The sequence below is a fragment of the Pogona vitticeps genome, chromosome 1 (assembly GCF_051106095.1).
Source record: "Pogona vitticeps strain Pit_001003342236 chromosome 1, PviZW2.1, whole genome shotgun sequence".
NCBI classification, from domain to species: Eukaryota; Metazoa; Chordata; class Lepidosauria; order Squamata; family Agamidae; genus Pogona; species Pogona vitticeps.
In genome coordinates this window covers 192,312,721-192,337,741 of record NC_135783.1, presented here as the reverse complement: position 1 = coordinate 192,337,741, position 25,021 = coordinate 192,312,721, and the positions used below count along the sequence as shown (strand labels likewise).

The window sequence follows — 25,021 nt, the reverse complement described above, 5'->3', positions numbered from 1 at the left end:
TGCTGAAGAGCCTCATGGTGCAGTGGTTGAACTGCAGTGCCGCAGCCAAAACTCTGCTCACAACCCAGGTGCGATCTCAAGGTTCACTCAGCCTTTGATCATTCTGAAATCAGTACATTTGAGTACCCAGCTTATTTTGGGGCATGGGAATAATGTGTGGACTGAAAAATCAAATTGTAAACTGCCCAGGGAGTGCTTTCTGGAGCAATATATAAGCAACATGCTTTTCTTTTGCTTTTTCTTTCTTTCTTTCTTTCTTTCTTTCTTTCTTTATTTCTTTCTTTCTTTCTTTCTTTCTTTCTTTCTTTCTTTCTTTCTTTCTTTCTTTCTTTCTTTCTTTCTTTCTTTCTTTGCTTGCTTGCTTGCTTGCTTGCTTGCTTGCTTGCTTGCTTTCTCCTCTCAGGGCCCCCTGTTCAGGTATATGAGAAGATATGTGCTAAAGAGAATTGGTTTCTACATTATCATTAGAGTGGTACCTCGAGTTAACAACATCCCTACTTACGAATGATTCGAGTTACGAACGGCTCTGTTTGCAAAAAGTTGCTTTGACCTGCAAACAGAGCCTCGACTTACGAACCAAAAAGAAGAAAAAACTTTCCTGCCCTTTTTTGACCTAAGTTCACCTTAGATCAAAATAAGAAAAAATAAAAAAATTCACCTCCTAGTGGTAGAGTATGGATTACCCAGCTTTGCATTAGTTCCTTTGAGAACTAATGGCTCTACCTACGAACAGCGCCTCAACCTATGAACAGAAAACAGCAGATACGGATTAAATGGTTTTCAATGCATTCCTATGAAAAAGTTTGCCTTGACTTATGAACTTTTCGATGTATGAACTTAATTCCAATACGGATTAAGTTCGTAAGTCGAGGTACCACTGTACTTGTTGTTTTGTTGTTCAGTCGTGTCCGACTCTTCGTGACCCCATGGACCAGAGCACACCAGGCCCTCCTGTCTTCCACTGCCTCCTGGAATCTGGTCAAAATCGTGTTGGTAGCTTCAAAGACAGTGTCCAACCATCTCGTCATTTCTCGTCCCCTTCTCCTCCTGCCTTCACACTTTCCCAACATCAGGGGCTTTTCCAGGGAGTCTTCTCTTCTCATGAGATGGCCAAAGTATTAGAGCCTCAGCTTCAGGATCTGTCCTTCCAGTGAGCACTCAGGGTTGATTTCCCTCAAAACAGATAAGTTTGCTCTCTTTGCAGTCCAGGGGACTCTCAAGAGTCTCCTCCAGCACCACAATTCAAAAGCATCAATTCTTTGGCGGTCAGCCTTCTTTATGGTCCAGCTCTCACTTCCATACATCGCTACTGGAAAAACCATAGCTTTGACTACGCGGACCTTTGTCGGCAAGGTGATGTCTCTGCTTTTTAAGATGCTGTCGAGGTTTGTCATAGCTTTTCTCCCAAGAAGCAGACATCTTTTAATTTCGCGGCTTCTGTCTCCATCTGCAGTGATCCGGGAGCCCAAGAAAGTAAAATCTGTCACTGCCTTCATATCTTCCCCTTCTATTTGCCAGGAGGTGATGAGACCAGTGGCCATGATCTTAGTTTTTTTGATGTTGAGCTTCAGGCCGTTTTTTGCAGTCTCCTCTTTCACCCTCATTACGAGGTTTTTTAAATTCCTCCTCAATTTCTGCCATCAGAGTGGTATCATCTGCATATCGGAGGTTGTTGATATTTCTTCCGGCGATCTTAATTCCAGCTTGGAATTCCTCCAGTCCGGCCTTTCACATGATGTATTCTGCATATAAGTTAAATAAGCAGGGGGACAATATACAGCCTTGTCGTACTCTTTTCCCAATTTTGAACCAATCCGTTGTTCCATATCCAGTTCTAACTGTTGTTTCCTGTCCAACGTATAGGTTTCTCAGGAGACAGATAAGGTGGTGAGGCACTCCCATTTCTTTAAGGACTTGCCATACTGTAGTTTGTTGTGGTCCACACAGTCAAAGGCTTTTGCATAGTCAATGAAGCAGAAGTAGATGTTTTTCTGGAACTCTCTGGCTTTCTCCATAATCCAGTACATGTTAGCAATTTGGTCTCTAGTTCTTCTGCCCCTTCGGAATCCAGCTTGTACTTCTGGGAGTTCTTGGTCCACATACTGCTGAAGCCTACTTTGGAGGATTTTGAGCATAACCTTGCTAGCATGTGTAAGAAGTGCAATTGTATGGTAGTTGGAGCATTCTTTGGCACTGCCCTTCTTTGGGATTGAGATGTAGACTGATCTTTTCCAATCCTCAGGCCACTGTTGAATTTTCCAAACTTGCTGGCATATTGAATGTAGCACCTTAATAGTGTCATCTTTTAAGATTTTAAATAGTTCAACTGGAATGTCATCACCTTCACTGGCCTTGTTGTTAGCCAAGCTTTCTAAGGCCCACTTGACTTCACTCTCCAGGATGTCTGGCTCAAGGTCAGCAACCACACTAGCTGGGTTGTCTGGGACATCCAGATCTTTCTGGTATACAGTGGGGTCTTGACTTGAGAACTTAATCCATATTGGAAGGTGGTTCTCAAGTCAAAAAGTTCTCAGGTCAAATCTGCATTTCCCATAGGAATGCATTGAAAACCATTTGATCCGTATCTGCTCTTTTCCGTCCATAGAAACTAATGGGAAGCTGCTATTCTGCCTTCGACCACTAGAGGGGGATATTTTGTTTCTTTTTTTCTTAGGTCAAGAAAGGTTCAGGGAAGGCAGGGAAAATACAGTCCAGGCAGTACCAGGCAGTCTGAAGACTCCCAATCCACTCTCTAAACGCTGGGAGGAGTGAGGAAGCAGACAGGCACCCTTTTCACTGGCCAACAGTTAACTGAAAGTTCAAATTTTGCACTTTCCCTGCCTCCCACGTGGTTTTTTTTTCAGTTCTTAACTCAAATCTAAGTATGTAAGTCAAGTCAATATTTTCCTATGAGAGTGGTTCTTAAGTCAAAATGTTCTTAACTCGAGCTGTTCTTAAGTCAAGACCCCACTGTAATTACTCTGTGTATTCTTGCCACCTCTTCTTGATATCTTCTGCTTCTGTTAGGTCCCTCGCATTTTTGTCCTTTATCTTGTCCATCTTTGCACAAAATGTTTCTTTAATATCTCCAATGTTCCTGAACAGATCTCTGGTTTTTCCTTTTCTATTCTTTTCCTCTATTTCTTTGCATTGCTCATTTAAGAAGGCCCTCTTTTCTCTCCTTGCTAATCTTTGGAAGTCTGCATTCCATTTTCTGTAACTTTCCCTATCTCCCTTGCATTTTGTTTCCCTTCTCTTCTCTGCTATTTCTAAGACCTCGTTGGACAGTCACTTTGCTTTCTTGCATTTCCTTTTCTTTGGGATGGTTTTTGTTGCTGCCTCCTATACAATGTTATGACCCTCCACCCAAAGTTCTTCAGGCACTCTGTCCACCAAATCTATTTCCTTAAATCTGTTCTTCACTTCCACTCTGTATTCATAAGGGATTTGGTTTAGATTATACCTTACTAGCCCATTGGTTTTTCCTATTCTCTTCAGTTTAAGCTTGAATTTTGCTATGAGAAGCTGATGATCAGAGCCACAATCAGCTCCAGGTTTTGTTTTTGCTGACTGTATAGAACTTCTCCATCTTTGGCTGCAGAGAATATAATGAATCTGATTTTGGTATTCCCCATCTGGTGATTTCCATGTATAAAGTCACCTCTTGTGTTGTTGGAAAAGAGTGTTTGTGATGATCAGCTTGTTCTCTTGATAAAACTCTATTAGCCGTTGCCCTGCTTCATTTTGAACTCCAAGGCCAAACTTCCCTGTTGCTCCTTTTATCTCGTGACTCCCTACTTTAGCTTTCCACTCCCCTAGAATGAGAAGAATGTCTTTCTTTGGTGTCAGTTCTGGAAGGTGTTGTAAATCTTCATAAAATTGGTCGATTTCAGTCTCCTCAGCATTGGTGGTTGGTGCATAAACTTGGATTACTGTGATGATGAAAGGTCTGCCTTGGATATGTATTGACATAATTCTATCATTTTTGAGATTATATCCCATTACAGTTTTTCCCACTCTTTTGTTGACTATGAGGGCTATTCCATTCCTTCGACGGGATTCTTGCCCACAATAGTAGATATGATAATCAATGGAATTGAATTTGCCCATTCCTGTCCATTGTAGTTCACTGACGCCCAGGATGTCAATGTTTATTCTTGCCATCTCCTGTTCGACCACCTCCAGCTTCCCAAGGTTCATAGATCTTACATTCCAGGTTCCTATGCAGTATTTTTCTTTGCAGCATCGGACTTTCCTTTCACTTCCAGGCACGTCCACAGCTGAGCATCTTTTTGGCTTTGGCCCAACCACTTCATTAGCTCTGGAGCTACTTGTACTTGTTTTCTGCTCTTCCTCAGTAGCATGTTGGACGCCTTTCAACATGAGGGTCCCATCTTCCAGCATCATATTTTTTAGCCTTTTGTTTCTGGTCATGGGGTATTCTTGGCAAAGGTACTAAAGTGGCATTGCCAATTCCTACTCCAGGTGGATTGCGTTTAGTCGGAACTCTCCACTATGTACTGTCCGTCTTGGGTGTCCCTGCATGGCTTAGCCCATAGCTTCTCTGAGTTGCTCAAGCCCCTTCGCCACGACAAGGCAGCAATCCATGAAGGGGAGGAAGGACTATACAGGCCTTTTATGTTCTAGAGAGTTTCTGCTGTCATTTATAAGGAACAGAGAAATACTAGATGCCCTGGGCGTTGGTGTCATGGAACAATGCTCCCTTAGATTGTAGCCATCCTGTGGGTACCAACAGAAAGATTTTCTAACTATGAGGAAATATGTAACTTCAATTCCAATCACACTTCACGTCAGCCAGGAATGCATGGGGTGGCTTTGTACAAATAAAAAATTTCCCATTTCTCATGGTAGACAACAGTGACCAAACAACAACAGCAACAATTGTGAAATAAGACTATTGTGTCATATTATGAACGAAGAGAGTTACTTCAGTGTGTTTCATAGAATACAGTCCTTTTCCACAGATATACATCTGAAGTCCCTCTCAGATGTGTCTGAGGACTGAGGGAGTGGATTGTAATCCACTAAAAATTCACACAGAAATAAATTTCTTAGTCTTTTAAGTGATTTTTGTTTTGTTAGGTATGTTGAAACAGAGAAACACCTATCTTTGCAAAATTCCTTTACAAGGTTGTTGATGGGGGACAAGAAAGCAAAAATGGTCATTAATGATGTAATTGTCTTCTAGACTGAGACTGTAAAGACATATATTCCATACATTATCAAACGTGATTCAGCTTGCATTTATTCGAGCACAGTACAGGAATGTGAATTAACAAATCAATTTACCAAAATGATAATCTTATCAACATTTTCAATCTTAAATGGAAATGAATTTACCTTGGTATCCCTAAGCAACAATGTAAAACAACAACAAAGCTGCCACATCCATTACTGAAACATGTCTGCTTTCTCTTGAATCTCCCTGATCATATTGTAAGCAGTGGGGGCTCTACCTCTCATTCTTTGTTTTGGACTTCAGCTCCCAGAAACCCCAGATCAATGGTCCGGTTTATTGGGAACTGAAGTCTAAAATATCTGGTGAGCTAATCAAGGATAAGAACCATTTTTCTAAGGAGCATCTAACATGCAATCACATCAGTGCCTACAGTAATGTAATGTGTTGTTGATGATTTGTTTCGAGACAATACATTTGCCATGCCATTGCTCAGTTACATTTACGGAAGTACAATGTCTTCCAATTCCAACCTTCCATGTTTCCCCACCAATTCTTGTATCTTCTGTTCCCCCACCCCAAGAGGCGGAGACAGACAAAGGAAACAAAATATTTCCAATCCCCAGAGTAAGGGAGGGAGAGACAGAAGAGCTTTGGAATGCCTGTTGATTCGCAGCGGTGAAAATTGTTCACATGGAACTACTCATTCGTAATATCTGACCTCACTTTAGCACATCCATACCCATCCCACAACTGCAATAAGGTTACGGCTACGGTAAACAGCATTGCTCAGATACTTAATAACTATTAACTTGTCTGCCTTAATGGCAACCCTTTCCCTACCTGTGGTTTCTAAGGTAAAGAACACTCAGAAGTGTTTTTCACCCCCCCCCCCCCAAATTCACTCTGGGTTTGTGCAGCTTGCCCAAGGCTACACAGCCTGGCTGCACCTTCCTGAAAGGCACAGTAGGAAATCAAACTCTGAACCCACCGAACCATCCACCCAGCTTCAGGCACTTACCTGTGCCAAAGTACCTGATTCCAAATAACCTGATTCTCCTTCTCCATCAGGCTGACCATAAATGTGTGCCTTTTAACTCAGTAGGACACTTATCTGAATAGACAAAACATGGAAGGGGACTGGGCTGCATGACTTTAACGGTAAACACCGTAATTTGGGAGTAAAGCCCTTAAAAGAAAGATGCAGGCTGCTACGTTTCAGCGCAGACAGCTCAGAACAGAAGTGAGAAGCCTTTCTTTGGATAAATTAGGACTTCAACTCTTATGATCTCATACCCTTGGCTTTTTTTGGGGTGGGGGCTGGTGGGAGTTGAAGTAAAAGACACACCAGCCAGAAAGCCATACAAGATGTGTTGTGTTTCCCAACCAGAACAGAACTCCTGGATAAACCTCCTGATCCAGGCAACTAAGTCTGATGCCATTTAGTGATCAAACAGGATCACACATCCCGCCTTAAGAGAAAAGTTTTGGGTGTTCGGTAGGATGGCGTGGCATTCTAGGCTCCCTGACCAGCTAGACCCTGCCATGTCCTGCCTGTCCCTCAGCCACAGATCCTTAGCTCTCCTCCGACCCTGCCACTTGAGTTGATGGCTTTCGCGGCGGAGGATCTGGCTCGTTTAAAGAATAAAGGAAAAAAAAAGAACCTGGGTTTGGCACCCGGGGGATGGAAGGGAGGCTTCCTCCAAGTGATCCTCAGAAAGTTTAACCCCGTCACGCAGGGCAGAGGGAGAGCCATCAGCATCGTCCCCAGAAATCCCGTCGCCTTCCTGCACACGTGCAGCGGGGATCCACCTGCCAATCCCGCGGGAGGCGTCGAGTCCCGCCGGGCTGCCTCTAGCCTTCAGCGCCGCGGAGGGAGGCCCCGGACAGGACACTCGGCGGAAGGTGGCCCAGGGAGGCCCCCCGTGCGGGGGGGGGAGGGAGAGTCAGGGAAAGAGGCGCCTCCTTCTCCTTCCCCGGGGGAGGGCCGCCGCCACCGCCGCTGCGCTTGCCCCGGGGCCGCCAAGGGCTAGTGGGGCGCCGCCGGCGAGTCGGCACGAGAGGGAGCCGATCCAGCCGGCGCTCGGGGCTGCCGGCGAAGGGAGGGAGGGAGGGAGAGCGAAGGGGGGGGGGGAGGGAAGCCAGTCCGCCCGCCCGCCCGCCCGCCCGGGCCGTGTGACGTCAGGAAACTTTTCCTCGGCGCCTCCGACGCGAGGCTCGAGCCAAGGCGGCTGCCGGCGAGCGCGCGGCGCTCCCTCCGCTCTCGCGCAGACGGCGACCCGCCCGACGGGCTCCAGGCGGCGGCGGCTCCTGGGCGAGGTAAGCCGGGCAGCCTGTCCGGGCTGGGTTGCTTGGGGGGCGCCTTGTGGAGGGAGGGGAGGCCGCATTTCTCTGCGTGGCGGAGGGGGAGGGTGTGTCGTCTTTTTTTGGGGGGGGGTCGCATTCCTCCGCCCGGGGCGCCCGAGCCCTTCGCCTCGCCAGGCTGGGCCGGTGGACTCGCTGGCTCGCCGCAACTCCGCGCGGAGTTAGTTGGAGGCGAAGCGGGGGGAGCGGCTGCGCTGCCTTGGCCGCGCCTTTGGAATGCCTTCCTGTGGCCCCGACGGGAGGAGGAGGAGGAGGAGGAAGAGGCGGGCGGCCAGACGGGGCCGAGGATTTGGGGGCGGGGGGGGGGACACACGCGCGTCTCGTCCACTTACATTGTTTCCTTCAGGGAAGGGGAGGCAAAGCAAAGCGGGCCGGGAGAGAAGCCGGCGGGCGGGCGGGCGGGCTGGCCCTGCACGGTAGTGGCGGCGGCAGTGCCTCTCTCGCCTCGGCCCGGAGGGAAGCGCCGGAGGGCCCGCTTCCTCGCCGGGGATGCTGCTGCGCGGGGCGAGAGAAGGGCCGGCGCCGCTAGTGCCTTCGCCCTGGGCGCTCGCTCTCCCCCACTTCCCCTCACGCAACGCTGGCCTCGAAACTTTTGGGCCGGCTAGGCGGGGGGGGGGAGGGAGACAGTGAGAGAGTTGGAGATCCCCCGCGAAGGGCGGGCGGGAGGGCTGCTCGGCGGAGGCCCCCGCTCGGAGGCAGCCTTGGGGCGGGGTGGGTGGGTGGATGTGAAGCCCCGCGGCCCCTCTCCGCCCTCTCTCTGCCTCGCGCCCGGTTCTCGGCGGCGGGAGAGAAACTTCTTGGGCTGCTCCGGGTCGCATCCCGGTGGAGGACGGCGCGGGCCGACTCCTCATACATAGGGTGAAGAAATGAGGGGGCTGGGGTGCGTGGGCGGGTCGGGGGTCCCCCAGCTTCTTCCTGTCCCTCTCTCTGCTCCCCGGTCCGCCTGGGGACCCTTCGGGGCGGCCCTTCCGCGATACGCTCAAGAAGGCGCGGCGGTTTCTTTCCGCGCCACACGGAGAGGCTTCGACCGCCGCCTGGCCGGGAAGAGCCGCCGCCGAGTTCGGCCGCAGCCCCGGGCTTTAGCGCCGGCAAGCAGGCTCGGGTGCTCCTTCCTTGGGGACTCGCGCCTGCCCGCCCGCAGAGCCCGGCGGCGCTCGAGTTTCGCCTGCTGCTCCCTGAGCCGGAGGCAGGGCGAGAAGGCAGGGCAGGGACCCGGGGCTTCCGCAGTAGGTGGCTGGATGCCTCTCAGGGTGGCTGGTGTGTGTGTGTGTGGGGGGACAGGTTACCCTCTCCCCCCACACACACACACACACCCGCCGCCTACTGAAGAAACCTTGGGTTGAGGAGGAAGGCGACAGAACCCGGCGAGTAATGTCCCTGGAGTGCTTGTGAAAAATCTGGAGGTGGGAAGATGCTTGAGAGGAGAGGGAGGAAGGCTTGTTGGCCCCGTGCATGCTTTATGGAGACGTGAGCCCCACTGAGGTCGGGGGAGTTACTACCTGGCAAATGTGCCAGTGAGGGTTGCAACTCACCTAGGCGATCAGATGTCGCTTTACCTGGACGCCAGCCCTTGTGGAAATCGGTGAGCCCTGCTTCCGAGTATCAAGGTCCAGGGTTGTTCTCCTATCACGTAAAACTTTCGTCGATGGTTGGTTATAGGCTGCTGCTGCAGCTCGTTTCTCGGTGTAATCCCTTTCATATGATGGTGGCAGTGAGAATGATGAACGATGTGTCCCTTCAACTGGGATATGCTTTTAATCTTAAAATTCTGTGCAGAGGAAGATATGCTGGGTATGCATTTCCCCTCCTAAATATCTGAATTTTTCTTAGTGAGGCGTAATAATCTGACACTGATATTCTAGTCCTTGGCATGTTTACTCAATCAGTATTTTCTAAATCCAGTAATACTTAATTTCTGGCAAGCATGCTCTGAATGTATCAGACTTACTTGAGTCAATATTCTCCTAATTAAATAGTGAAAATGGCTAGAATTCAGGGGAAACAATGACAGAAAGAGAGAGTGATCTGAACCACAATATGAAGGAGGAAAACAATTCCTAAATTCTCAAAAGTACAAAAAGCTGTAAAGGCTCATGATTTGGAAGTGGAAATATAATAAGATTTGGTTTTGGTTTGGGTGTTTTGGTAGTCCTACAGTGACAGTATTCTGCTGGCTTAGCCAAAGAATTTCACTGTTTGAGGACAATAACAATTGCTGCAATAACTAATGAACACAGGATAGTTCTGCAAAGTCAGCCTGCTGTACAGCTGTAGACAACTGTGCTGCCCATGTGACTCAATGCTATATAAAACATAGAGCTTGTGGAATGGGGCAGTGGTTTCTCATTCAAGAATGGCTGCAGGAAAGAACCTGAGCTCTTGGTTTTCTGGAATTGTATCCAGAACAAAGGGGGTAGCAAGGGGGGGGAGTTAAAGCATAGAAGAAATTATGCTTCTTTCATACTTCTTTAATTTTGTTAGTGCCATATGTGATCTGTTATTGCCAGATCAAGAAGATCTACTGAAACAAACTTGTGAAAACAAAATTTAAACACAGGCTGGCTCTTCTTCCAAGAGGCCCAGTGTGGAATCGAACTCCCAACCCTTGCCTCCACAGCCAGATAAGTAAACCACTGAGCTATCCAGTCAGCTATTAAGAAGCCATGGACTAGCAGAATTAATGGATGGCATTATTTTCAATATATCTACTTCTGAAAAGTTTTTATAGTTTAAAAAGTTTTTTAAATGGAGGTCGTATTCATTTTAACCACAGTAATTCTGTTGTGTGAAGCATTTCTCTTGAAAACAAGAATTAGAGTGGCGAACACATCCACCATTAGAGAGGAGAACAGGGCAATTAGTGTGATTTTGTTGTAAGTCTCTTTTGTTTACTTTGCTAAAAGCTGAGTGGGAGGTGGAAGAGTGATCAACCACCCAGACAGTAGTGGTCTTAAAAGTCAAAGGTGTTAGGAGGAAATCAAGATGTCCATTTCATGTTCCTCCCATTCCAGCAAGCGAACCTATTGCTTTCTATTCCTCTCCTTAAAAAGAAAAAGATGTGGTATGTTGTACCAAGCAGCCACTAGCCACTGAAGAATCATTCAGCTGTGCACGTGCATTGAGGAAGGGTCTGTAGCCCTCAGGCAAACAAATGACTAAACAAGAGGTAGTCTCAATGGAAAAATGTGGCACTGTTCTCTTTTTCAAAATGTCACATAGAAGTAGTAATTGGTTTTGCATGGCTATAGCTCTATAGCTGTGCTGCATTCCATCGCACACTGCCTGGAGGAAGCAGCACAACAGCATAAATGATGTGATTGGATTGTGGATGCTTTTTTTTGAAATCATAGTGCATTGATTACCTATTCTCTGGTCTTCTGAAGCCTTTGGACTCTTACCTGGGTCTTTCCATTCTTCCTTCAGAGGCTAGTCAGTAAGCAGGGGTCATGCACAGGTGCACACTCTGTTGTCACCTCCATGCAGGGCTTGCTTGCTCTGTTTGGTCAGTGGCTTTCAGTTAAAATTATGCACATCAGCACTGGCCGTATCACACATTTTTGCATGATGCGCCTTAGCACAGAATTGAAAACAGAGCAAATTTGCTCAGTTCAGTTCTGTGTAAGGAGTGCAATCAGGCAAAAATCATTTTAAATTTATACTGACTATCACTTTTAAACTAATTAATCATGAAATTATAAACACTTTGGAATTAGTAATCTCATGCCTATATTCCATCCTGGCAATTCGGTAGGGAACATTGGGAAGGAGTGAGATTGTACCGTGTTTCCCCCGAAAATAAGACAGGTTCTTACATTAATTTTTGCTCCAAAAATGCATTAGGGCTTATTTTCAGGAGATGTTTTATTTTACAGTCATGTCATCTTCTGGTTGCTGCACAAGGGTGGAGGGCAGGGTTTCACTTAACTGGGGGTTATTTTGGGGGTAGGGCTTATATTACAAGCATTCTGAAGAAATCATATTAGGGCTTGTTTTAAGGTTAGGTCTTATTTTTCAGGGAGACGGGGTGTATATACAGTAAAAAAGGAGTCTCTGTACATGCAGTCATAAATCATTGACACACATGAGAGTTAAATGCTGTTTGTATTTCATAAAGGAATATTTTGTTGTATTACAAAACTTCTGTATTACAATTCATAGTGGTGGAAATGCTTTGGAAGTCACTGTTCCTTCTTGAGTAGCAGGAATGAGAATGATGACACAGCTTTTTGGAGAAAGAATACAGAAACTTGGAGGGAGGATCTGTAACATCTGCTTTATTTACATTCTTATGAGCTGGGAGTGGGGAAGCATCATGCAGGTAGGCACCCAGACCATACTGGGCTTTACAGCAGCAGCCAGTGGGTGGAGACCTGGTTGTACATGTTATGCTCTTAATATTCTGAAGTTCAGTTTGGTTCTCTGGCTTGCCTCTGCAGCATGAATTGCACTGTACTCCTACATTTTCTTCATTATTACCTAGAGACTATTTTGCTACATATTTAGCCAGTGGGGGGGTGGAAGGGGTAGAAAGTTCCCCTTGACAATTTTTGTCCAGTCGTGTTCGACTCTAGGGGGCGGTGCTCATCCCCATTTCCAAGCCATAGAGCCAACATTTGTCCAAAGACAATCTTCAATGGTCACATGGCCAGTGCGACTTGCACACGGAACGCTGTTACCTTCCCACTGAGGTGGTCCCTATTTATCTACTTGCATTTGCATGCTTTCGAACCGCTAGGTTGGCGGGAGCTGGGACAAGCGACGGGTGCTCTCTCCATCATGTGGATTCGATCTTATGACTGCTTGGTCTTCTGACCATGCAGCACAGGCTTCTGCAGTTTAGCCCGCAGCGCCATCACGTCCCAGAAGGGGTAGAACTGCTCCTTAAATATCTTCACTTCGAAAACTCTATTAGGGTCACTGCAAGTAAGTTCCAGTTTGACAGGACATAACTAACTTTACTGTAATTACTTTTGTATCTGTATGGTCAGTGGATAAAGCAAGGGCTAACTCTCCACAAAATATATTGTCTTTCTATTATCCATGGCGCTGCATGAAGTGATCCTGATTTCAGCATGAACTCTAGTGGAATTTGAATAACTTAAAAAAACAAAACAGAGAAGAGATTTAAGACATCAAGACTTACGCCATGATTGGTGTAAAAAAAAAAACAACAACTCCAAAACACCCCATCCTATTCACTCACTCAACAGGTCTCTTCTAGTTACGATAAAGAATTGGATTTGGACCATAAGTTGAAGCTCATAGGAAGTTCTATGCTTTAGCTTTGCGAAGGGAATGTAAATTTAATATAAAAATTATTAAAACATGGATTAAGAATAATGAATTGCAAGCAGTATGATGCCATCACATTTAGTATGAGTGCTAATTACTGGTCTGTTTTTTTGTTTGTTTGTTTTTTTTAAAGTGGCGCTCGAGAAACTAGAGAAAAGAGCAAATAAACATCATCCTTGGCAGGTTGCTGAGAGTGAAAAGAGTTAATAATGTAGAAAGAAGGCAGATGGGGGTGAGATGGTTCAGTCACACATTGATTCAGAATAGTTTAAAAGATCTACATGACATTAGTTGAGCCTTGAGTCAACCTTTTCCTCTTCCCATCAACTTCCAGATTATTTTCTCTTGAGACCTGGAGTTTCTGTGCAGCTCAGGTCTTTCCAGAGTTGTTATTCCCGTCTGTCCCCTTGTCTTGAACAAGCCCCATTCCTATGAATGTTAGAACTACGGTTAGAATTCCCTTGATATCATCTCCCCAACATGGAGCAAGGCTGCCTCTAGCTGCTTCTCTAAATGGGGGCAGGGAATGGAGATTGCTTTCCCCAGCATAGCTGCCTCTTGCCCTCTGTTTCATCCTTTGGCAGAGTCAATATAACAGGCTGCTTTGCCCTGCAAGAAAAAAAGTGTGAATGGCTCTCCTGTGTTTATCATTCATTCCATTTCCTTTTCTTTTGAGTTCTAGGAGGGATTCCTCCCTCCCTCATCCAGAAAAGGGCAGGATTTGTGCCTATATTAGAGTGGTGTGAAATGAAATTGCTTGTATATGCATGGTAGATATAGAGTGGCAGCAGTGGTATTATTGACAAAAGTAATTAACAGTAGGAATGTTGATAGATTACATATCTTTGTCTGAATGGATAGTTTCTCATTTACTGTGATGTGCAGAAGAGAAGATTCCTTCCAGGCTGAACTCTTGCAGGTATGGGTGATTGTTTCTGTGGTCTAATAAAGGTATCATTCACCTCCATCTTTGGAGGGTCTGGCAGAGAGTCCAGTCCATGCAAAAGATTGTAGGGGGAGCTGTTTATTGGGATATATGATTTCAATTACCATGAAGCTGTAAAGGGTTTCATGTGGTAATGATTATTAAGCAGAGCTCTGCATTGAATGAGTGGGTGTGTGCAAGGATATGGTCTGCTTTGAAGAGAATCTGGCACAAAATATTTTGCCAGTTGATTTTCTGTCTTGACACCAATGTCTTTTGCTTGCTTTCCTGTGTTTTCACTGATGCAGAGAGGAAAAATATTTCTTTCTACATGCTTTCCGTTGCTTCCAGGAGAGTGGTGGTGGTGCTGGCATCTGATCATACCTTAGGATACCATGTTAGAGACAGCAATTGGCATATCGTTCAGCCTCCCGAGCAGTAGCATCGTCAGTAGGAGTATGCTTCATGGGAGGTGGGGGGGATGCTGAGATTGTTCTGGCCCTTACAGATGATGTCACTTTGGGTGCCTAGAAGAAATGCCACTTAGTGTGGATGCACACAGTGTCTGTGCGGTGCAGAGATCAATGTGCGAGTCCAGAGTTTCAAGTCTGTAAGAGGTCCAAATAGGACATTAATGGCAGCTGTCATTTTGTTCATTTACTGGTATACAGAAGGGCAGTGGAAGTTTTATTTCTCACAAGGCTGTTGGATGAAAAGTGGCCATGTACATTACAGTGGACCCTCGACTTACAGACGGCTCGACTTACAGACTTTTCGAGTTACAGACTTCTCTGGCTGCAAAATTTAGATTCAACATGCAGCCGGAGAATCGACTTACAGACCAGAAAAAACCCAAAATGGGACAAAAATAGAATAAAAACTGCTGGTTATGGGATTAATCAGTTTTCAATGCATTGTAAGTCAATGGAGATTCGACCTACAGACTTTTCGACTTGCAGCCACCATTCCAATACGGATTAATTCCTTAAGTAGAGGGTCCACTGTACTTCATAGGTTGATTTCTACAGTGGCCAGAGGCTTAGTTTTTAAATTGGAGCCAGGTACCGAAGGAAGCCAATGGTTTCATGGCTAGAATCCGCCTAAAACCAAAGGAGCAATGCTGCCACCCTACCTTTCACTCTTTCTTTCTTACTTTCCTACACCTTATTTTCCCCAGACTTCAACCATAATGGACAACAATAGTCCCCTCACTGAGCTTTTCCTTCTCCCCCCCACCCACTGAGAACCAGGGTGGTTTTTTTTGTCTCTTTATAGGCATAAATGTGCATCCACAAACACCCACCCACCCATAATACATGTGTGTACATAGAGTCAACCGGATGTAAGGTTTATAGGGTATCTGGGTTACACAGAGGATGGACCTCTCTTGTTCCAGCAGTGGAATGGTAAGAAGTGATGGTTTAAATGGCCCAGTTCTCAAGCGGCAAGCATTTGGGACAAATTGCAAGGTGCCCTGCTCTTGAGAACAGTCCTCCTCTTTAGGAGCCCTTATTTCAGAGGAGCTTGCTTTGGCACTACAGACACACTTAGATTAATCATAAGTAATTCATACATTTTAAAAAATAAATATAAAATTTAAAACTGATTATGTGGAGAGAGACATATCTTAGAATATATACCAAGATCTGGTGCCTAGATTTCATGGCTTTGTAGCTATGTCAGAGAAAGTTAATCAGACAGACAGATAGATCTTTTAATTTTATCATTACAGGAACACATTTAGAACAAATTCTGCCTGTGTAGAAAATAAGTACTGTACATGGCTTTAGGAGTTTCAGAGAGGAGTAACACATACAGTATATAACAGAAGTGAGTACACCCCCTCACATTTCATAAATATTTTAGTATTATCTTTTCATGTGACAACACTGAAGAAATGACACTTGGCTACAATGTAAAGCAGTGAGTATACAGCTTGCATAACAGTGTAAATGTGCTGTCCCCTCAAAATAATGCAGCACACAGCCATTAATGTCTAAACCACTGGCAATAAAAGTGAGTACACCCCCTAAGTGACAATGTCCAAATTGGGCTCAAGTAGCCATTTTCCTTTCCTGGTGTCATGAGACCCATTAGTGTCGCAAGTCTCAGGTGTGAAGGGGAGCAGGTGTTATTGCTCTCACTCTCTCAGTTCCACATGGCACCTCATGGTAATGAACTATCTGAGGATCTTAAAAAATGAATTGTTGCTCTACGTAAAGATGGCCTAGGCTATAAGAAGATTGCCAAAATCCTGAAACTGAGCTGCAGCACAGTGGCCAAGACCATACAGTGGTTTAACAGGACAGGTTCCACTCAAAACAGGCCTCGCCATGGTCGACCATGGATGCCCGTGCTCAGCGTCGTATCCAGAGGTTGGCTTTGGGAAAGAGATGTCTGAGTGCTGCCAGCATTGCTGCAGAGGTTGAAGGGGGGGGGGTCAGCCTCTGAGTGGTCAGACCATATGCAGCACACTGCATCAAATTGGTCTCCAGGGCTGTCGTTCCAGAAGGAACCCTCTTCTAAAGATGATGCACAAGAAAGCCTGCACACAGTTTGCTGCAGACAAGCAGACTAAGGGCATGGATTTCTGGAACCATGTCCTGTGGTCCTGTGAGACCAAGGTAAACTTATTTGGTTCAGATGTTGTCAAGCATGTGTGGCGGCAACCAGGTGAGGAGTACAAAGACAAGTGTGTTGTGCCTACAGTCAAGCATGGTGGTGGGAATGTCATGGTCTGGGGCTGCAAGAGTGCTGCCAGTACTGGGGACCTACAGTTCATTGAGGGAACCATGAATGCCAACATGTCCTGTGACATACTGAAGCAGAGCATGATCCCCTCCCTTCGGAGACTGGGCCGCAGGACAGTATTCAAACACACCTCCAAAACAACCACTGCCTTGCTAAAGAAGCTGAAGGTAAAGATGATGGACTGGTCAAGCATGTCTCCAGACCTAAACACTATTGAGCATCTGTGGGGCATTCTTGAAACAGAAGGTGGAGGTGCGCAAGGTCTCTAACATCCACCAGCTCTGTGGTGTCCTCATGGAGGAGTGGCAACCTGTGAAGTTCTGGGGAACTCTGTGTCCAAGAGGGTTAAGGCAGTGTTGGAAAATAATGGTGGCCACACAAAGTATTGACACTTTGTGCTGAATTTGGATGTTGTCACTTAGGGGTGTACTCACTTTTGTTCCCAGCAGTTTAGACATGAATGGCTGTGGGTTGCATTATTTTGAGGGGATAGCACATTTACTGTATACTCGCTGCTTTACATCGTACCCAAGTATCATTTCTTCAGTGTTGTCACATGAAAAGATATACAATATTTATGAAATGTGAGGGGGTGTACTCACTTCTGTGATATACTGTAGCTAACATAGTCACTGTATCAATGCAGTGCAATACAAGACAAGACAATCTTTATACTAGTAATGTTCCCAGTTTTTTTGTGTTTAGGTTCTGATATGATGATGATGATGATGATGATGATGATGATGATGATGATGCAATCTCTGAACCAAAAGCTATGGTGCAACTTCAGCTTTTTGAGTATGCAGTATTTTTTTTTAGGGAAGAAACATGATGGGGAGAATTCAGGTACGATCCAATGAAGACTGATCATTCCCAGTTAGCCCTGAGTGGGAGGATTTTGGAGGAGGAAGGAAACAGAATGACATGTGGTGGAAGACTGCATGACTTGTTGGGACCTTGAAAAATGCAAGTGGCATTGTATTGCAGGTCCTTATGATAGATGTAGGACAGCTGTTAAAACATCACCGAAAATTAGGACATGGTGAGCCAAAAAGGAGGACACTCGTCACTCGAAAGGAGGACACATTTTTATGTTAAATTTGAATATGTTACTTTACGCTACTAAGTGCAACTCTGATCTAATTACACATGATTACTGTAACTCGAATAGATGTGTGCTGCATTGGGCTCCTTTGTATAGTATGCCTGCATCAAAATCAAGACAAAGGGCCAGTGACCTGCATTCTTATTCATGTGAAGGCTTCAGTGACACACACTAGGAGTGTTTTATCTTCAGAGAATCTTTTTGTTAAAAAAAAAAAAGATAGTTACCTGATCTGGAAGAACTGAAATAAATTGATTAGAGGGATTAACCTTCTGTCCCAAAGAATCCCTTTTGTTCTGGATTTCTTTTGTAGAAAGGTCCTTGGGAAGGGCTTATGGACTTGTAATCCCTCTCACTCCTCTATGGCAGAGAAGTTGGCAGTGCTGCTCCTCTTTCTGTTCTGACTCCCTGTGCCCATGGCAAGAAATGATGCAGCAGTCAAGGGTCGGCTGAGGGATGCTTACATTAGAACTGCATGATGAGAGGAAACTGGGCCAGTAAGTCATCACAGAGAGGCCTAGCCTAAAACAAGTGGTCTTCTCCTCCCGTGCCCCCATCCTCCAACAGCACAAAGTGGTTTTGGGTTTGTTTGTTTTTATAGAAGAAAGAGGTATTCCTGTGGCTGGTGAGATGCTTCTTTACTCTCTGTGAGAGCAGAGCCCAAGATGGGCAGGAAGCAGGAGGAGGCATCTCAGCAAGATCCATGGTCGCAGCCAAAGACTGAGGGAGGCCAAAGGAAAAGCACCTGCTGCCCCAGCAGGAGATCAGTCAGGAGGAGGATTTGGAGGGTGGTTATGGGGAAAGGGGGGGAGAAAGAGAAGGGGAAGGGAAAAGAGGTGTTCCCATATGAAGCACAGCTACAGCAACAGGATAGACTCCAGGAAAGCAAAAAGAAACAAATGGTCTCAAAAAGACACACAAACACCTTGGGTTCTGTTTAGGGGAGAAAGATGGCATAGAAACAAAATGAAATAAAATAAAATAAAAACATACCACTAATGGTGCCACACTGCTCTCTGCTTTTTTAAAAGAGCAGCCATTTCTTCTTGCTGTGTCTTGTTGTGTTCTATTGCTGCAGCCATGCTTTGGACCAACTATAGAGCCACAGTCCAAATGAATGGCAATCACAGACACACATACAGCCCTATGTGTATCCCCCCACACACACACTTTTTACTTGATTTTAACAACAGGCTTGCTATATATGTCTCCATGTTTTTTTCCATTTAATTTTGACCATCTTTTGTAACACTACTTGCTGGAAAAAGTAAACCATCATTAGAAATGAATGAATGAATGAATGAATGAATGAATGAATGAATGAATGAATGAATGAATGAATGAATGTTTTGAAGGATAAGGATGTAACTTATTCTAAACTCAGTTGGCCAAACTCTGATCCTTAGGTCATATGTGGGCCCCAAATAACTTCTCAACACCCCTGGAAAAATATCATTAAGAAGTTACTACTGCTGAAAATTAACAGTGTTATTCTTCACAAAGATCAGTAGCAAAGGGAAAGTCCACTGTGAACCCACAATGTTTAAAAAACAGGTGTTTTTATATTTAACAGACTTCAGGAGTCCACTAATTTTCTTTTGATATATTTTCTTTCAACCACACTGAAGAAAAGAGTGTTCAGCTGTGTTTAATTTTTTTCCTTTTTATTTATATCCTGCCTATCTAGTCAACTCAGGACCACTCTAGGTGGCGATTTAATCTTTCCCCCTTCCTTGTAGGTCAGTGCAATAGTTCTACTAGTTCCACACTTTTGTCTTTCCTGCTCCAGATCTTTAAGGTTTGGGGTGGGGGTGGGGGTCTGTTGTTAACCATTTGAGAACCACAGACCTGCCAAACATTAAGTATTATTGATGCAGTTTATTTTTGTGCTTTTTCTGTTGAATAATAAATAAATAGATTTGCTGCACAAATGTAATTTAATGGATTTACATGTGATGGACAGGTTTTATTTTTATTTACACATAACATACTGTATTTATGAAATAAAAATAATATGCCATACATTTTTATTTATGAAATAAAAATAATATGCCATACAAATATGCCATACATTTTGATCCTTTGTTCAAAACTAAAAACAAGTAAACAAAACCAGTCACAAACCAAAGATGAGCCCTGTTCATGAACCACTTTGGCCACGACTCTTTCAGCTTTGACATTCCTCCTGCTAAGGAGACTCCTGAACATTTGGATGTTCTGAAAAAAGGCCCTTGGCTCTGTCAAAGTTTTCTAAACCTGCTTTGAATACAAAAACATAATGCGTTGTGTTTACTTTTAGGGGATAAATTAATGCCAGAACTGGTCACACTTGTTTTGCTTTACATCCTCACACTATGAGTGAGGCTTTTCGAGGGGGGAAAAAAAACCAACTGCTGGTGATACCTTAAAGTCACTGCAACAAATTATTACATCAGTATCTGAGAGAGAGAGAGAGACATTCCGTAGTACTGGAGCTCATTAAAAAATGCAGCTAGGAGTGAGTAAACTGTTTTCTGGGATAATTGCTACAGAGAGAATAAAGGGAAATGTCACTCATAAGCAGAGGTAGCCAAGGAACCCAAGACCACAACAGTGCCCCTTAATCTGTTTCTCATGCACCTACTTGAAAGAGTGCTGTGTCTTTGTAAACATTTTTGCCTGCTTGCGGCTTTAGTCTGAAGAAATCTTTTGGAGGGAAAAAAACCCTACAAATTCTGGCACTAATATTTTAATTCTGTAATGCATCCAGTTGCACCTGTTGTGCCAGTGGTAAGGGAAGGGGTTCTGAAAAGATAATTTTGTAGCCAGATTTGATGCTAATACTAATACTCTTATCTCTCTGTACCATGCAGTAATTATGGTTAATTAGTACTAGCTGTTTCTGCTCTGTCTTCTGGTGTGTGAATGCAATATGTTAACGGGGCAAGATGACAACATTAGTGAGCATAATGAGAAGGTTTGGAGAAATATAATGTTGCCTTTAATCTGTCATTCAAACCGGAAGAACTTTTTATGTGAGTTTCTAGTAATAGCATGGCCTCAGTTTCTGATAACCTCTTTTGAACTATTTTTAATTATTTTATTGTTTCCAAAACAATTGCATTTTGTAAAGATTCTGTGCTGAAATATCACAATTGACCGGGAATTCTTAAAAGTTGGTTTTAGAAGTTGCTTAAAGTTTATCTATGATTTCCAGTAAGGATTTGGCCACATATTCAGAAGTTTTTCTAAGAACATAAGAGAGAAATCCAGATACTGTGTATAAATATAAACAGGAATGATCAAGCTAACACATTCCACTGGGAAACATCTTTTCCTTAGAAAAGAACAGCCACATTCAAGCTTAATCCTGATCACACAAGAGGCACCCTGTTGTTTAATGGAAGACTGCAAGCTGGATGCTACCATGATCTACCACCATATTCTCCAACAACTAGTCCTGAAAGACATATTGATTCTTGACAGTGGAGAGTGTTCATTTAGTTATTATTACTAGTAACCATCAATAAATTTGTCCCTATTTAAAGCCACCCACATTGGCAGCCACCATTGCATTTTGTGGCAGCAAAACCCATAATGTAAGCAAGTGTTGTGTGAATATCAATTGTTTTTTTTTTAAAAAAAAAATCTTAATTCTTCCACCCTTGAGCTCCCATGGACAGTCCTTGGCTCTATTAGTATGAGAGAGGGAAACCAGTTTCTCCTTCCAAAAGCAAATGGCGGATGATAACTTTATTAGTTCACTTTAAAAATCTAAAATGTAAGCTAGTCTTCATCACATGTGGATGCTGAATGACTGATTATTATAATGATAATGTACTGTTAAGTCAATTCTGACTTATGGTGGCCCTTTCAGAGTTTTCTGGGCAGAAAATATACAGAAATGGTTTACCATTTCCTTGTCTGGGGAGCATCCTGGGTCTGTGCAGCTTGTCCAAAACTACATAGTCTGGCTGTTTTCACAGTGGAGGTTTATACTCTCAATTTCTGACTCCAAAGAGAATCTATGACTGGGAGCAGTTTATCTAACTAAGTTGAGAGAGGCATTCCAATCCACAACGCTAGAGGTGAAAATCTAAGCCTACACCTCTTACCTGTAGATCCTGTTTTTCAATTTGCTTGTAGCAGAGGACTTGATACTCATATCTAAGCATGATTTTTGGACCTGTTGAGTTTTTTTCTGCACCACCACTGCGGAAAACTGGTGTGAGGCTGAACTATGGAAAATTTCTCCTTATTCACTCTGGCACAGCATGCATGCATTTAATCCACTTTTATGATTCCTGATAGGATTTTTTAAAAAGAGCCAAACAATACCCAGAATTGTGATTTTTCTTCATAGAGGAGTTTCTTTATTCTCTTGATCATTTGCTGTTCCTTTTTCTGTATTTTTTTCAAGCTTTATATCCTTTTCAAAATGCGCTGCCCAAAATTGCACTCTGTGTTCCACGTGTGATTGTACCATAGATTAGCATAGGCAGTTTTATCTTTGAATTTTTCTCTTAATGGTTCCCCAAAGATTTTGGCAATGCTTTCCATGAATGGCCTTTTGTGTGATATGTTCTTTGAACTGATTCTGTAAATTATAGTTTTACGTATGTTTTCATTAGCATGTGGAATAATTATATAGACAATCTTTTCTACTGCCATGCTGAAGAACATGTGGAAAGTATTGAAAACTTTTGGACACTGGAAGCACCTATATGAATGTAAGACAGTGTGAGTGAGCCAAGATGAAACCTTATTTTAACAAGCAATATTATGCTTTGTTCTTTTATGCTTTATGCTTTATTTATAGTTAATGCTTGATGTATATTTTCTATGATAGATTTTTCTGTAATGAGTTTTAAGCACTGTATGGGTTATGTAGTCTGTAATCAAAATACCTTGTAAACTTTGTAACAGAACTCATGTAACTTTCCATGCTATAAGATTACATTTCCTGCCCTTATAGTCTTAGAACATCTTCCCACATTTCTGCACCACAATTACCTTGATTCTTGTCAGACCAGCAATAAGAGAAATCAACATTATAATGAGATAAGAGGGAAAAGGAAAATATTTCTTCAGACATTCAGGCAATATTTTTGCACACCCTGGGTACATTCTGACTTTAGGTCAAGGGAACACGGGGGCACAATGCATATTTACGCATAACCAATGCTTGGAGTTAATTGGCACTGTTAATCCAATTAGAAGCAGGATCCAAACTTGGGGTTCAGGGAACCAATAAGGGAATGTTTTGCTTTATTGCTTTTTGTGTAAAGCCCTATAAAATGCCTATGCAACTTCTAATCGGGGCTCTTCTCTGCTTTTAAGATGAAGAGTCCAGCTGTACTTTTTAAAATAAAAATTGGCTTGTTCAGCTGTCTTGTGTCTTAGCCTGTTGTTCTTGCCGGAGATTCCGAACATTAATTTCAAAGGTAACAACAGCAAAAAGGACTTTTATAAATTAGGATATTCCCAGATGAAGGGCTTCTCATGCTAGCAGTTAGAAGGAAGCCATGCAGCTATGCTGCCTCCCCCGCCCCCCCCCAATGGATTTTCCGCAAGAAGGAAAAAGATGGGAGAAGTGATGGAAAAATAAGGGAGTTTGTAAGCCAGGTGCATTTTTTTTGAAGCATTTGTAAAATTTATTGAATGAGGCAGGGTGATGCTATAATTAAAACTGTGTCTGGAACCACTTGTCATTTGGTGAAGGGATTTTGGACTTATCGCTGAAGAACTTAGGATAGTAATTTTAGTTTAATTCAAATGTTGTCTATATGTGGAGGCATATGTGAGCCTTTTTATAAGGTAATGTATAGATCAGGGTGGGCTACAGAACTTTTGTCTACAGGATTATAGTGTTGTCTCTGTTTAGAAGTTCATGTGATTCTACAGTCTTATGGGCAGAATCTAATAGTGTTGAAGTTCGCAGAGCAAGAAAGTGAATGATTTATTTTCTGCATCGTTACCCTCATTGGCAGCACTGCTCCAGTGAGTTGGAGAATCCCTGCGGAGTGGACGTTATGATGACTCAAAAAGGTCCATCACCCAAATGGAAATAAATGCCACCACAGGCCTGTTAAAAATATTGCTCGCTTATTGATCAGTGTTGAATAGAGTGTACTGTGAATTACCTATATAATGGCAGATTCACAAGAGTGAAACTCTCCGTAGTATAAAATTAGGCAGTAGAATTATGGATCGTATCATTTCAGAAAAAATGTCAACAACCTCAGATATGTAGATGGTACGACTCTGATGGCAGAAGGTGAGGAGGAATTAAAGAGACTTTTAATGAGGGTGAAAGAGGAGAGCACAAAAAATGGTCTGAAGCTCAACATCAAAAAAACCAAGATGATGGCCACTGGTCCCATCACCTCCTGGGAAATAGAAAGGGAAGATATGGAGGCAGTAACAGATTTTACTTTCTTGGGCTCCATGATCACTCCAGATGGTGACAGCAGCCACAGAATTAAAAGACGCCTGCTTCTTGGGAGGAAAGCGATGGCAAACCTTGACAGCATTTTAAAAAGCAGAGACATCACCTTGCCGACAAAGGTCCCCATAGTCAAAGCATTTTTCCAGTAGCGATGTGTAAGTGAGAGCTGGACCATAAAGAAAGCTGACCGCCGAAGAATTGATGCCTTTGAATTGTGGTGCTGGAGGAGGCTCTTGAGAGTCCCCTGGACTGCAAGGAGATCAAACCTATCCGTTCTGAAGGAAATCAACCCTGAATGCTCACTGGAAGGATAGATCCTGAAACTGAGGCTCCAGTACTTTGGTCATCTCATGAGAAGAGTAGACTCCCTGGAAAAGACCCAGATGTTGGGAAAGTGTGAAGGCAAGAGGAGAAGGGGACAACAGAGGATGAGATGGCTGGACAGTGTCATCGAAGCTACCAACATAAATTTGACACAACTCCGGGAGGCAGTGGAAGACAGAAGGGCCTGGTGTGCTCTGGCCCATGGGGTCATGAAGAGTTGGACACGACTAAATGACTAAACAACAACAAAAATAATTTCAGACTGTTGGCGATGTGTCATATTTTAATGAAGCTTGCACATAGTAAATTAGTAGTCGTAGAGGAAGCAAAAGCATGAACTCTAACCATTAGTGGAAAGAGGTCTGTATTCATTAAACTTGTAAATCACCCAGAATGGGGCTTTTAAATATAAACATTGAATGCTTCCTCCTGAAGGGCGGACAAGAGAGGAAGGGATGATGATCATTTTTTTGGTGTTTTGTTATTTTTCCCCTTTTTTCTCTTTCCTTTTAAAGGCAGGTGGGCCACATAAGGGTCACTTGAGGTGTGGTGTGGGGTTTCCTGACCCCAAACCACCAATCCTTGCATGTGAATGCAAGTATCACACCTAATGGCATTCTGTGCCTCTGTGCGACA

The 25,021-nt window shown here is 43.8% G+C and overlaps 1 protein-coding gene and 1 long non-coding RNA gene across 7 annotated transcripts in view; one reads left to right on the top strand and one right to left on the bottom strand.

The window, feature by feature from the left end:
- Window positions 1-235: 235 nt before the first annotated feature.
- Window positions 236-7,329, bottom strand: LOC144589280 (uncharacterized). The gene is made up of 2 exons (XR_013545319.1): window positions 6,219-7,329; window positions 236-4,740 (listed from the first exon to the last, which is right to left on the bottom strand). It is a non-coding gene; the product is annotated as an uncharacterized LOC144589280 (long non-coding RNA).
- A 27-nt stretch (window positions 7,330-7,356) lies between these two features.
- Window positions 7,357-25,021, top strand: part of GULP1 (GULP PTB domain containing engulfment adaptor 1) — a 196,557-nt gene continuing 178,892 nt past the window's right edge. For 2 of the 6 annotated variants that reach the window (XM_072981342.2, XM_072981328.2), the window contains exon 1: window positions 7,365-7,516. The gene's annotated coding sequence lies outside the window, so the exon portion shown is untranslated. Of the gene's footprint in view, window positions 7,517-25,021 lie in introns of all 6 variants that reach the window. The other 4 variants (XM_072981322.2, XM_072981324.2, XM_072981311.2 and 1 more) reach the window with 4 other exon arrangements.